Consider the following 14552-nt stretch of genomic DNA (forward strand, 5'->3'; position numbering starts at 1 on the left):
CAAAATGAAAATAAATAAGGAAACACAAGCTTTAAATGATACATTAAACAAGATGGACTTAATTGATATTTATAGGACATTCCATCCAAAAACAACAGAATACACTTTCTTCTCAAGTGCTCATGGAGCACTCTCTGGGATAGATCATATCTTGGGTCACAAATCAAGCCTTGGGAAATTTATGAAAATTGAAATCATATCAAGTATCTTTTGTGACCACAACGCTATGAGACTAGATATCAATTACGGGGAAAACAACTGTAAAAAATATAAACACATGGAGGCTAAACAATACACTACTTAATAACCAAGAGATCACTGAAGAAATCAAAGAGGAAATAAAAAAAATACCTAGAAACAAATGACAATGAAAACACAATGACCCAAAACCTGTGGGGTGCAGCAAAAGCAGTTCTAAGAGAGAAGTTTATAGCAATACAATCCTACCTCAAGAAACAAGAAACATCTCAAATAAACAACCTAACTTTACACCTAAAGCAATTAGAGAAGGAACAAAAAAAAACCAAAATTAGCAGAAGGAAAGAAATCATAAAGATCAGATCAGAAATAAATGAAAAAGAAATGAAGGAAACAATAGCAAAGATCAATAAAACTTAAAGCTGGTTTTTTGCACAGATATGCAAAATTGATAAACCATTAGCCAGACTCATCAAAAAAAAAAAGGGAGAAGACTCAAATCAATAGAATTAGAAATGAAAAAGGAGAAGTAACAACTGACACTGCAGGAATACAAAAGATCATGACAGACTACTACAGGCAATTCTATGCCAATAAAATGGGCAACCTGGAAGAAATGGACATATTCCTAGAAAGGTATAACCTTCAAAGACTGAACCAGGAAGAAACAGAAAATATGAACAGACCAATCACAAGTAATGAAATTGAAACTGATTTAAAATCTTCCAACAAATAAAAGTCCAGGACCAGATGGCTTCACAGGTGAATTCTATCAAATATTTAGAGAAGAGATAAGACCCATCCTTCTCAAATTCCTCCAAAAAAATTGCCGAGGGAGGAACACTCCCAAACTCATTCTATGAGGCCACCATCATCCTGATACCAAAACAAGACAAAGATACTACAAAAAAAGAAAATTGCAGACCAATATCACTGATGAATATAGATACAAAAATCCTCAACAAAATACTAGCAAACAGAGTCCAAAAACATACACCATAATCAATTGGGATTTATCCCAGGGATGCAAGGAGTCTTCAATATATGCAAATCAATCAATGTGATATACCATATTAACAAATTCAAGAATAAAAACCAAATGATCATCTCGATAGATGCAGAAAAAGCTTTTGACAATATTCAACACCCGTTTATGATAAAAACTTTCCAGAAAGTGGGCATAGAGAGAACCTACCTCAACATAATAAAGGCCATTTATGACAAACCCACAGCAAACATCATTCTCAATGGTGAAAAACTGAAACCATTTCCTCTAAGATGAGGAACAAGACAAGAATTTCCAACTCTCGCTACTATTATTCAACACAGTTTTCGAAGTCCTAGTCACGGATATCAGAGAAAAAAAAGAAATAAAAGGAATGTTAATTGGAATAGAAGAAGTAATACTGTCACTGTTTGCAGAAGACATGATACTATACATACAGAATCCTAAAGACGCCACCAGAAAACTAGAGCTAATCAATGAATCTGGTAGAGTAGGATACAAAATTAATGCACAGAAATCTCTTTCATTCCTATACACTAATGATGAAAAATCTGAAAGAGAAATTAAGGAAACACTCCCATTTACCACTGCAACAAAAAGAATAAAATACCTAGGAATAAACCTACCTAAGCAGACAAAAGACCTGTATGCAGAAAACTATAAGACACTGAAAGAAATTAAAGATGATACAAACAGATGGAGAGATATACCATGTTCTTGGATTGGAAGAATCAACATTGTGAAAATGACTCTACTACCCCCAAAATCTACAGATTCAATGCAATCCCTATCAAACTACCAATGGCATTTTTCACAGAACTAGAACAAAAAATCTCACAATTTGTATGGAAACACAAAAGACTCCAAAGAGCCAAAGCAATCTTGAGAAAGAAAAATGGAGCTGGAGGAATCAGGCTCCCTGACTTCAGACTATTCTATAAAGCTACTGTAATCAAGACAGTATGGTACTGGCACAAAAACAGAAATATAGATCAATGGAACAGGATAGAAAGCCCAGAGATAAACCGATGCACATATGGTCACCTTATGTTTGATAAAGGAGGCAAGAATATATAATGGAGAAAAGACAGCCTCTTCAAAAAGTGGTGCTGGGAAAACTGGACAGCTACTTGTAAAAGAATGAAATTAGAACACTCCTTAACACCATACACAAAAGTAAACTCAAAATGGATTAAAGACCTAAATGTAAGGCCAGACACTGTAAAACTCTTAGAGGAAAACACAGGCAGAACCCTCTATGACATAAATCACAGTAAGATCCTTTTTGACCCACCTCCTGGAGAAATGGAAATAAAAAGAAAAATAAATAAATGGGACCTAATGAAACTTAAAAGCTTTTGCACAGCAAAGGAAACCATAAAGAAGACGAAAAGACAACCCTCAGAATGGGAGAAAATATTTGCAAATGAAGCAACTGACAAAAGATTAATCTCCAAAATATACAAGCAGCTCGCGTAGCTCAATATCAAAAAAACAAACAACCCAATCCAAAAATGGGCAGAAGATCTAAATAAACATTTCTCCAAAGAAGATATACACATTGCCAACAAACACATGAAAGGATGCTCAACATCACTAATCATTAGAGAAATGCAAATCAAAACTACAATGAGGTATCACCTCACACCAGTCAGAATGTAAAGATATAGATGTACAGAATGGACTTGAGAACATGGGGAGGGGGAAGGGTAAGCTGGGATGAAGTGAGAGAGTGGCATGGACATATATACACTACCAAATGTAAAATAGATAGCTAGTGGGAAGCAGCCACACAGCACAGGGAGATCAGCTCGGTGCTTTGTGACCACCTACAGGGGTGGGATAGTGAGGGTAGGATGGAGATGCAAGAGGGAGGAGATATGCAGATATATGTATATGTAGAGCTGATTCACTTTGTTGTACAGCAGAAACTAGCAGAACACTGTAAAGCAATTATACTCCAATAAAGATGTTTAAAAAAATTACAAGAAAAAAAAACTAAAGCACATAAAGTCAGTTTGCTGAATAAAGAAAAAACAAATTTCATTGTACCCTTTGCAACATTTGCTTCAATGGCAAATTTATTCTTCCTTATCATATGCGCTAAAGATGCCCAAGAGCTCTCTATCTTCATTTTGAGCACGATTATTCAAATTTAAAACTATTTCGTCTAAGTACATTTTTCTTGTTGTCAAATTGGCAGTTTTTACCCCAATTTCATCCCCCTCCTAGTTCTCAGACATGGAGTGGATCCACCCACTTCAGTTCTAGCAATACTCATAGGTTTATATTCATTAAAATAATTACATCAATAAACAGAATATTAGTGTTGGGGTCATAGGAGTAAGAAAAGAGGATGTCAAGGTCCACTGCTTTTTGAGACACAGAAAATGACATGGCAACTATTTTTTATTGTGGTATTCAAAATAAGTTGCTATTAAGGTAGACTCAGTTTGAAATATATACAGTTAAAAATAGTATAAAAAAACAGACTTCAGGTGTTCTATGATTTGCACAATGGTAATTTCTCTTTGATGCATCATTAATATATTGTACCATCACGACATATCTTAGTTAACTTGTGCAGGAAATATAAAGAGAACAAGAGAGGGTGAGAAGGAGGGGGAGGGAGGGAGGGAATGGGAGAGAGCAACGATGGAGAGAGAAATAGAGTGAGAAGGAGAGCACCCTGCATCATGCTATTAAGCACACCTGCCCTCCATTACATGTGTCCATTTCCCCCAAAGGAACCAGGAGAAAAGAACTGTAGCTTCTTTGGGGATATTAGCCCTCAGCTGCTGTCTTATCTAATGTGCTTCTATGAGTGTGAAACTCTGGCCATGCCATAATATGGGGCACTTTAAGGATTTTTAAGCATAATTTTATCTGTCCTAGTTTTCCACCATACTCTCTGACTTTAGAATCTAATTTCTTCTTAAGTATGGACTCGAGTATACTTTCTACTCAAAGAATGCAATTAAGCATTTTAGCAATAGACATGTATGATTTCACTGTCTTCTGGTACTACAATGTAGTGTCACAATTTTCTAATCAGTAAATCAGACAAAATTGGCCTCAAATAATTCTTCTGGGGATAGAATGAGATTAATACACCTTAAGGCCCTGGTGCAGTGCCCGACTCATAACAAGGAAACAAAAATTTGGAGTTAATATTATCTGCAAGTTCTACATTTCTTTTCCTATTGTCTAGAACAGCACTGTATTGCTACACAAGTAGAGGAAGTTTGCCTAATATAAAGGAACTCCCTCAGCAGGTTATATCTTTCATGTTCATTTGCCACAAACTTGTACAGAAGTGAGAATATTATTTCCCATAATATATTACCAGTTGTCATGATTCACATTTATTGAAGCTCTACTATGTTTTAGCCTTCACAGTAAGAGCTTTATACGTCATTTGTTTAATCTTTACAGTAGCTGTGCAAATAACTTATTATTGCTATTTTCGAGATGAAGCAGAGATGCAGAGAGTTTTAGTAGTACATCTAAGGTCAGAATTAAGTAGCAACTGAGGTATGCCCAATTTTAAAACCAGTGCTTTGTTTGTAGTTAGCTTACAATAGTTGATTAAGCAACTGCCCTGGCAGCACAGTGGTTAAGAATCCACCTGCCAATGCAGGGGACACGGGTTCAAGCCCTGGTCCAGGAAAACCCCACATGCCGCAGAACAACTAAGCCTGCGTGCCACAACTACTGAAGCCCACACGCCTAGAGCCCGTGCTCTGCAACAAGAAAAGCCACCGCAATGAGCAGTCCATTCACCACAACGAAGAGTATCCACTGCTCACCATAACTAGAGAAAGCCTGCGTACAACAATGAAGACCCAACACAGCCAAAAAAATAAATTAAAAAAAAAAAGTTGATTAAACACACAATAGCACAGGGAGTAATCATGTGTCATCTTTGGGTACATGTCAGTGCCTCCTGGTATCCTCTATCTGTATTATTATTTGTAATACAAAATGCATTTGTTGTGTTGAAAACGGAACATGGCAGTGCTGCTGAAACATGGCTTCGTTGTATTTTTCAGATTGACTGATTTGTGATTTAACAGGTATTTCCTCATGAAGAAAAAAAGTAGGCCATGCCACGTGGAAGGAAGGAAAGAAGGAAAGAGAGAGAGAAAGAGAAAGAGAGAAAGAAAGAAAGAAAGAAAAAAAGAAAGAAAAGAGAAACCCCTGTTAACAGATTCTTGTATCCACTCCAAAGAGCCTACATGCATTTGGTTCTTCCTCATTATCACTTCAGCAAAAACTAATCAAACAGAGTCAAAGAAATGAATATGAATGTCACGTTGCAGTCAATAAATATTACATGGATTAAAATAATCATAAATTTCCATTTTCCTGGAAGTTACTGTAAATGATGTGTTCCACTGAAACCAGAGATGTCTGACGCGGAAGGCAGTAGTGATTCCCCCATTACCTCCGCCTTTCCTCATTCCAGAACCACAGCACAAGCAACGGTCCCACTCAGTTGAAGTTAGGGGAGACTGCATAATTTGCTCTGACCAACAAACTGCAGACAAAATTTTGTTTATTATTCTCGATCTTGCCCTTCCTCTGATACTCACGGAAGTACATGTCAATCCTGAGGTGCATCTCTGAACCTTCACCTGGAGGGTAGCTGCCTTCCACTGTTGCTAAAAGCCACACAGACTTGATGTGAGGAAGGAAAAAAAATGTTGTCTTGAGGTACTAACATTTGTTTGTTTGTAATTTTTACATAACTGATACACTTGACATAACAGGATGCCGCATCAGCACTGAGAAATGTATTTCACTACGATGTAGGAAGTGAAAATTTTCAAGAAAGCATTGAGCAATGACAAAAACTGGCATGCATAATCATGTTTCCATACAGATACTCACTGATTACAGTTTGTTCACAAGTTATACTCTAAATTATGGTGAAAAATATTGGGAATATATTAAATATTATATCTAACAATATTGTAACTATGTGAATCATGTGTTTTCCTAGTTCCTCCACATCCTTAAAATATTTAATGTATTTTTGCAATTTTAAATTTGGTACAGCAAGTTCTCTCAGGTTTGTTATAAAGATTAAAAATCAAGAGAGATGGGGGGAGCTTCAAGATGGCGGAAGAGTAAGAGGTGGAGATCACCTTCCTCCCCACAAATACATCAGAAATACATCTACATGTGGAACAACTCCTACGGAACACCTACTGAATGCTGGCAGAAGACCTCAGACCTCCCAAAAGGCAAGAAACTCCCCAGGTACCCGGGTAGGGCAAAAGAAAAAAGAAAACACAGAGACAAAACAATAGGGACAAGACCTGCAGCAGTGGGAGGGAGCTGTGAAGGAGGAAAGGTTTCCACACACAAGGAAGCCCCTTTGCGGGCGGAGACTGCGGGTGGCGGAGGGGGGAAGCTTCGGTGCCACGGAGGAGAGCGCAGCCACAGGGGTGCGGAGGGCAAAGCGGAGAGATTCCTGCACAGAGGCTCGGCGCCGAGCAGCACTCACCAGCCCGAGAGGCTTGTCTGCTCACCCGCTGGGGCGGGCGGGGCTGGGAGCTGAGGCTCGGGCTTCGGTGCTAGTGGGAGGGAGTCCGGGAAAAAGTCTGCAGCTGCCGAAGAGGCAAGAGACATTTTCTTGCCTCTTTGTTTCCTGGTGCGGGAGGAGAGGGGATTAAGAGTGCCGCCTAAACGAGCTCCAGAGACAGCGCGAGCCGCGGCTATCAGTGCGGACCCCAGAGACGGGCATGAGACGCTAAGGCTGCTGCTGCCGCCACCAAGAAGCCTGTGTGCGAGCACAGGTCACTCTCCACACCTCACCTCCCGGGAGCCTGTGCAGCCCGCCACTGCCAGGGTCCCGTGATCCAGGGACAACTTACCCAGGAGAACACACGGCGCGCCTCAGGCTGCTGCAACATCACGCCGGCCTCTGCCGCCGCAGGCTCGCCCCGCCTCCTCCTTACCGCTCCCTCCCCCCGGCCTGAGTGAGCCAGAGCCCCCGAGTCAGCTGCTCCTTTAACCCTGTCCTGTCTGGGTGGGAACAGATGCCCTCAGGCGACCTACACGCAGAGGCGGGTCCAAATCCAAAGCTAAACCCCAGGAGTTGTGCGAACAAAGAAGGAAAGGGAAATCTCTCCCAGCAGCCTCAGGAGCAGCGGATTAAAGCTCCACAAACAACTTGATGTACCTGCATCTGTGGAATACCTGAATAGACAACAAATCATCCCAAATTGAGGAGGTGGACTTTGGGAGCAACAATATATATATTTTTCCCCTTTTCCTCTTTTTGTGAGTGTGTAGGTGTATGCTTCTGTGTGTGATTTTGTCTGTATAGCTTTACTTTTACCATTTGTCCTAGGGTTCTGTCTGTCTGGTTTTTTTTGTTTCTTTCTTTTTTTCAGTATAGTTTTCAGCACTTGTTATCATTGGTGGATTTGTTTTTTGGTTTGGTTGCTCTCTCCTTTCTTTCTTCTGTTCTTTTATTACTTTAAAATATTTTTTAATAATTATTTTTTATTTTAATAACTTTATTTATTTTATTTTACCTTCTTCTTTCTTTCTTTCTTTTTTTTCTCCCTTTTATTCTGAGCCATGTGGATGACAGGCTCTTGGTGCTCCAGCCAGGCGTCAGGGCTGTGCCTCTGAGGTGGGAGAGCCAAGTTCAGGACACTGATCCACAAGAGACCTCCCAGCTCCATGTAATATCAAACAGCGAAAATCTCCCAGAGATCTCCATCTCAATGCCAAGACCCAGCTCCACTCAATGACCAGCAAGCTACAGTGCTGGACACCCTATGCCAAACAACTAGCAAGACAGGAACACAACCCCACCCGTTAGCAGAGAGGCTGCCTATAATCATAATAAGGTCACAGACACCCCAAAACACACCACTGGACGTGGACCTGCCCACCAGAAAGTCAAGATCCAGCCTCATCCACCAGAACACAAGCACTAGCCCCCTCCACCAGGAGGCCTACACAACCCACTGAACCAACCTTAGCCACTGGGGGCAGACACCAAAAACAACGGGAACTACGAACCTGCAGCCTGTGAAAAGGAGACCCCGAACACAGTAAGATAAGCAAAATGAGAAGACAGAGAAACACACAGCAGATGAAGGAGCAAGGTAAAAACCCACCAGACCAAACAAATGAAGAGGGAATAGGCAGTCTACCTGGAAAAGAATTCAGAATAATGAGAGTAAAGATGATCCAAAATCTTGGAAATAGAATGGAGAAAATACAAGAAACGTTTAACAAGGACCTAGAAGAACTAAAGAGCAAACAAACAGTGATGAACAACACAATAAATGAAATTAAAAATTATCTAGAAGGGATCAATAGCAGAATAACTGAGGCAGAAGAATGGATAAGCGATCTGGAAGATAAAATAGTGGAAATAACTACTGCAGAGCACAATAAAGACAAAAGAATGAAAAGAACTGAGAACAGTCTCAGAGACCTCTGGGACAACATTAAATGCACCAACATTTGAATTATAGGGGTCCCAGAAGAAGAAGAGAAAAAGAAAAGGACTGAGAAGATATTTTAGGAGATTATAGTTGAAAATTCCCTAATATGGGAAAGGAAATAGTTAATCAAGTCCAGGAAGCACAGAGAGTCCCATACAGGATAAATCCAAGAAGAAACACGCCAAGATGCATATTAATCAAACTATCAAAAATTAAATACAAAGAACAAATATTAAAAGCAGCAAGGGAAATGCAACAAATAACATACAAGGGAATCCCCATAAGGTTAACAGCTGATCTTTCAGCAGAAACTCTGCAAGCCACAAGGGAGTGGCAGGACATATTTAAATGATGAAGGGGAAAAACTTACAACCAAGATTACTCTACCCAGCAAGGATCTCATTCAGATTTGACAGAGAAATTAAAAACTTTCCAGACAAGCAAAAGCTATGTGAATTCAGCACCACCAAACCAGCTTTATAACAAATGCTAAAGGAACTTCTCTCAGCGGAAAACACAAGAGAAGGGAAAGACCTACTATAGCAAACCCAAAACAATTAAGAAAATGGTAATAGGAACATACATATTGATAATTACCTTAAATGTAAATGGATTAAATGCTCCAACCAAAAGACATAGACTGGCTGAATGGATACAAAAACAAGACCCGTATATATGCTGTCAACAAGAGACCCACTTCAGACCTAGGGACACATACAGACTGAAAGTGAGGGGATGGAAAAAGGTATTCCATGCAAATGGAAATCAAAAGAAAGCTGGAGTAGCAATTCTCATATCAGACAAAATAGACTTTAAAATAAAGATTATTACAAGAGACAAAGAAGGACACTGCATAATGATGAAGGGATCAATCCAAGAAGAAGATGTAACACTTGTAAATATTTATGCACCCAACATAGGAGCACCTCAATACATAAGGCAAATACTAACAGCCATAAAAGGGGAAATCGACAGTAACACAATCATTGTAGGGGACTTTAACACCCCACTTTCACAAATGGGCAGATCATCCAAAATGAAAATAAATAAGGAAACACAAGCCTTAAATGATACATTAAACAAGATGGACTTAATTGATATTTATAGGACATTTCATCCAAAAACAACAGAATACACTTTCTTCTCAAGTGCTCATGGAACATTCTCCAAGACAGATCATATCGTGGGTCACAAATCAAGCCTTGGTACATTTAAGAAAATTGAAACTGTATCAAGTATCTTTTCCGACCACAACACTATGAGACTAGATATCAATTACAGGAAAAAATCTGTAAAAAATACAAACACATGGAGGCTAAACAATACACTACTTAATAACCAAGAGATCACTGAAGAAATCAAAGAGGAAATCAAAAAATACCTACACATATATATGGAATCTAAAACAAAAAAAAAAAGGTCATGAAGAACCTAGGGGCAAGACGGGAATAAAGACACAGACCTACTAGAGAATGGACTTGAGGATATGGGGAGGGGGAAGGGTAAGCTGTGACAAAGTGACAGAGTGGCATGGACATATATACACTACCAAACGTAAAATAGATAGCTAGTGGGAAGCAGCCGCATAGCAGAGGGAGATCAGTTAGGTGCTTTGTGACCCCCTAGAGGGGTTGGATAGGGAGGGTGGGAGAGAGGGAGATGCAAGAGGGAAGAGATATGGGGATATATGTATAACTAATTCACTTTGTTATAAAGCAGAAACTAACACACTATTGTAAAGCAATTATACTCCAATAAAGATGTTAAAAATAAAATCAAGAGAGATAGGACTCTCTGGCCCAATATTATAAATATACACATATGTGTGTGTCTATATATATATGTGTTCGTGTGTGTATGTAAATATATATGTAAATTATTTACCAAAGGAAAATACTCTGATTATGAGTTTCTTATTAAGCTTATTACAAGGAAAAGTAACACTAACAGAAACCAGACAAATATTTGGCCAAGATAAATCGTTAACCAGTAGCTATTTCTGCATAAACTTCGTCACCTTGACAAAAAGTAAATCAAAATAAACTAAAGTAAAAGAAAATGCACACTGAATTTTGGATTCTGAATACTCACAAATTTGTACAGTTAAAAGTCATTTTCTGGTAGCATATGAGTAACTGACCTTTCATTTATAACAATAACGTATCAATATACTGAACTTTAAAAAAATTTTTTTTGTATCAACACTCAAAGTACAAATAACTTCAAATCCTAACTCATCCACATATGGAGAAGGAAGGGAAAATATTCTTAATGAAATAAAGCTAGTACCTGCTAGATAACCCTGTAATGGGTTCTTGATGATTATTTTTCTCAGACTAATGATGTGATGACCTCTCCTAACACACTCTACAAAAAAATCATTTGCTATAGAAAGACATCATTGACTTGCTTCAAGCGCTGCCACATAAGAATTAACTATATTATGATGGTCCTATCATGTACACCAAAGGAAACAACCCATTTCTTGCCACACAGTTGATTTCACTGCTTGAGAAAACTACAAATAATCATCCCAGCCTTCAAAAATCCTTCACGACTCCATCACCAAATTAAACAATTCCATTTCAAATGTCAAAATACATTTTAACATGCAACATTTGGTTAGTGAAATTTTTCTCCAACATTTGTAATGCAACCAATTTAGAAGTGTAAGTTAATTAAAAATGAATGAAATATCTCCATTCAAAATACCATTGAACAAAGCTCCAATATTTTACTGTATCTTTCTTAAATGTTACATGTTATTGGGTTGATCTTTGTATTTGGTGCAAAGAACAATGACTTTTGTTCGATTCTTCTGTTCCTTCCTTTTTTTGAACACAGTTTATTTGGTAAATAGATGAGACCATATATATCATAAAGTATCATGAAACCCTAAGACAAGCTCATTTTTTGCCATATGACTGATTCTTTAATAACTTGACCCAGGAATAGCTACTAGGAATTACTGTGAGATGGGAGAATTGTTTCCCTGTTTTTCCCTTTCCACTCCTAGCAAACACGCTCTTAATATGGCCAAGGATTCCTTGGGCAGCTACCCTTCCTTTCCCACCAAATTTTGTCTATTTTCTAAATGAGAAGCACTTAGTTACCATGGCAACAAGCTTTATATAAATAGGTCTATAGAGCATCTAGCTTAGTCTAGCATTTGCTAATAAGCATCAAATGAATAACAAAAGCAATATTCAGGCAGTCATATTTAAGAAAGGAAAATATGTATTTCAAAACACATTCTACAAAGCCACACAAATGCGGAATATAATTCAAGTGCACATCAACATGAAGTATTAAACTGAACATTAATTCTAAGTAAATCAGAGCCTTGTTATCTTTGCCCGCTATTATTTTTAGGTCCCCATAAATAAAAAGAACAGGACTGTACATCCTTGGAGGACACATATCGGATAGATTTAAAACCATGGATGTCAATATCTGCTTATATCATTAAATCAATGAACATATTAAAAGAAAATAAAGCAGTACTTTATAATGAAACACAGCTCTACCTCTCAACTATGGGACACTTAGTTCTTCATTGCAAAAGACAATAGTTTGCAAAATAACTTTGAAAACAAACCAGAGCTACTTCAAGTCAGCCTATATTTCAGTGTGTCAAATCTTTGGAGTGTTACTTACATGATGAATGCAATGAACCACCAAGACCCTTCTTCAAGGAAGGATCTTGCCCCAGATCTTTGCCCCAGCTTTCATCTGTCATCCACTTCAGGGAATGCCTCTACTGTAAAGAGACACATTTTTCAAGGTCATACCCTTCCTGGGTCAGCCCAAAGCCAATGACTGATGAAAGCAGGAGTGTCAAGTACTGGCCTTTTCGGCCCATCATGCATTGATCCTGGCTCTCCAGAGCTCCCCCATGGTGACACCTGAGGCCCGGCATCACAAAACGACTGGACTTCTCCTGCTTCCTTCTCTTCCCTTACACAGGGTTTGGTCACCAGGCCATCCCTTTGCTATTATGCAAACTAAAACCTCCATCAGAGTTAGCTTCTTGAAGAACTAAGGGAATTAAGAGAAGCATAATAAGGCAGTTGCAGGAACAATGACATCATCGTCAATGATTATTTTCAAAGGCAAAATAGAGCATTTGAATTTTTCAGTAGCTGACATTGTCAAATATTAGGTTATGGCCCTTAAAGGAAAACCTCACCCATTCAGTCACACTGGAGTAGAACACAGATATCTAAGTTTGAAAGCTTAAAAATAGTAACAAAACCACCACAAGAGGGGGCTCACATGATAGTGTTCACAGGGCAGGCAAAGCAGTCTGTGCCACCAAGGTCTCCATCTTGGTCCAAAGGGCCCAAGCAACAGGGTGCATCTCAATTTTGCTGACATGTTTCTTTCTTGCCATATCCTAACCCCTGGATTAGTGGTCTTTTTGCCTATTTCCTAACTTCCAAATGTAGGCGGATACACGAGAGATCCTGGCAGATGGTGGAGGTGCAGTGGAAACCCACCTGGGCCTCCTGTTTCAACCCTTCCTGCCCCTGGCAGCCCTGGGTGGTATTTGGAGGGGGTAACTGCTCATGCTGCTGCTTTCATGACCGAGGCACAGTACATCTGCAGCGTTTAAGATGAAAAGCGGTTACTGAGCATCTTGCACAATGGACGACTTCTCAAGCTGCTTTCTCGAGGAAATATTACACAAAATTGATGACAAAAATGTGACCTTTAATCTACCACCTAATGCAGAAGTACTGAATAGTAGCCGCTGTGGTTAAGAGAAAGCTTCTGACGCAAGTACAGTGACTGCTTTTGAAGGATATACACTGACCTTCGATTCCATAAGGAATGCAACACCTTACAGTGTCCAACTGTTCAGTTTTGGTTATAACTTGTCAGACACAACTATTTCTCCCAATGCAAGGGCAAAAGGAATCAAGATTGTGGAATCTATACTTGACATCAAGGCAGACATAGATGAAAAATAGAGGCATGTCAGAGGCAACCAGATACACACAAATAATGTAACTATTAAACTCTGTGAAGGAACTATCCAGGAATACCTTTCAAATAACTTCAACAAGGAAGAAATACTCTGTAAGCAGAGACTTTCCCAGTAACAGCCCCAAGGCCCAAGCCTACCAGTTCCCCAGAAAGTCCACCTGCTTAGAAGTACACTATGTATCACACAAATGGAACTGGTCTGCTTATAGCATGGGCTGACGAATGATTATCACCTATGAGAAAAGCTATAAGGCAGTTGTGACAAGGGCATTTAATATCAATCCAAATAAAGCCACTGAGCTATAATTCTCATTTAGTGACACTGGAACTCCTCAGCGAAACTGTGACTCCTCTTGTCTTCAGTGTTGGAATAGATGCAACTTCTAGCCTGTTTTTCCTACAAGGAATCCAGTTAAATCCAACTCCATATGGCATCAGAAATTCCACTTTTAAAGCTTCCAATGGCGCACTGAGAGTCTTCTAGCCACCACTGGCAATTTCCCTAAGCGCAACCCTGAGGAAAATGTTCAAGTCACAAATGCACCTTCCGTCAACATTTTCAAAGTTTGGATGGGTCCAGGCTTTCAAGTTTGAAGGTAACAAGTTTGGATCTGTTGAAAAACGTTACTGAAATGGAAATACCATGCTGAGTTCTGTTGCCACTGGGGGTGTCCTTTCAGGAAATGCCCTCTTTGTCCTAATTGCTTACCTCATTGGCATGAACAGAAGTCACGAAATTACTTTCCACCACTATATATCAACAGCAATTGCAAGAGGTTATATTCATTTTCCCTGAGTTAAATTAGTATTGAAATGGAGATGTACTTTCTTGTAAACTTTTTTTTTAACCAAGTCTGCTTTATCAAATATGAAGTTCACCTTGC

General features: G+C 39.0%; 1 protein-coding gene and 1 pseudogene across 4 annotated transcripts in view; one reads left to right on the forward strand and one right to left on the reverse strand.

The window, feature by feature from the left end:
• DMD (dystrophin) overlaps positions 1–14552 on the reverse strand; it is a 2476968-nt gene that overhangs the window by 2263777 nt on the left and 198639 nt on the right. The window lies entirely within an intron of this gene.
• On the forward strand, positions 13844–14464 carry LOC132357858 (lysosome-associated membrane glycoprotein 1-like; annotated as a pseudogene).

This window comes from Balaenoptera ricei, chromosome X (assembly GCF_028023285.1).
Source record: "Balaenoptera ricei isolate mBalRic1 chromosome X, mBalRic1.hap2, whole genome shotgun sequence".
Lineage (NCBI taxonomy): Eukaryota > Metazoa > Chordata > Mammalia > Artiodactyla > Balaenopteridae > Balaenoptera > Balaenoptera ricei.